This window comes from Seriola lalandi, unplaced genomic scaffold, assembly GCF_002814215.2.
Source record: "Seriola lalandi dorsalis isolate HSWRI2012SDOR001 ecotype SW California unplaced genomic scaffold, Sedor1 jcf7180002053089, whole genome shotgun sequence".
In the NCBI taxonomy this organism is placed as follows: Eukaryota; Metazoa; Chordata; class Actinopteri; order Carangiformes; family Carangidae; genus Seriola; species Seriola lalandi.
Window position 1 is genome coordinate 10,475 of NW_019523642.1, and position 444 is coordinate 10,918.

Consider the following 444-nt stretch of genomic DNA (forward strand, 5'->3'; position numbering starts at 1 on the left):
ACTAATATACATCTCATATCATTGTCATTATCTGTCAAACTGTTGATTTCTAAAGGGCAATTAAATGATTATTATTGTTGATTATTACTCACCAAAGTAACAACGAAAAATCACCTTTAACGGGAACAAAGTATAGAAATAGAAAAACAACAGAAAAAAATCACCGTAACAGGAAAAAACAACTAAAGGTGTCCAGGAACAAGCTCAAACTGGTAAGTGAAAGTGCAAAGAAAAAACTGGAGATAATACTTAGCGATCGAAACAAACGTGAGGCAGGGGATCGGCTGGAGAGCAGGGTTCAGGTGAGCAGCAAACTGAATGTTCCAGCAACGAGGAAGTGAATGGAGTTGGTTTAAGTAGCCGGGCTGATGCAGAGCAGGTGAGTCTGGTTGAGCCCTGCTGCCGAGGAGATCGCCCCGCCCCCGAGCACTCAGTCTGTGCAGA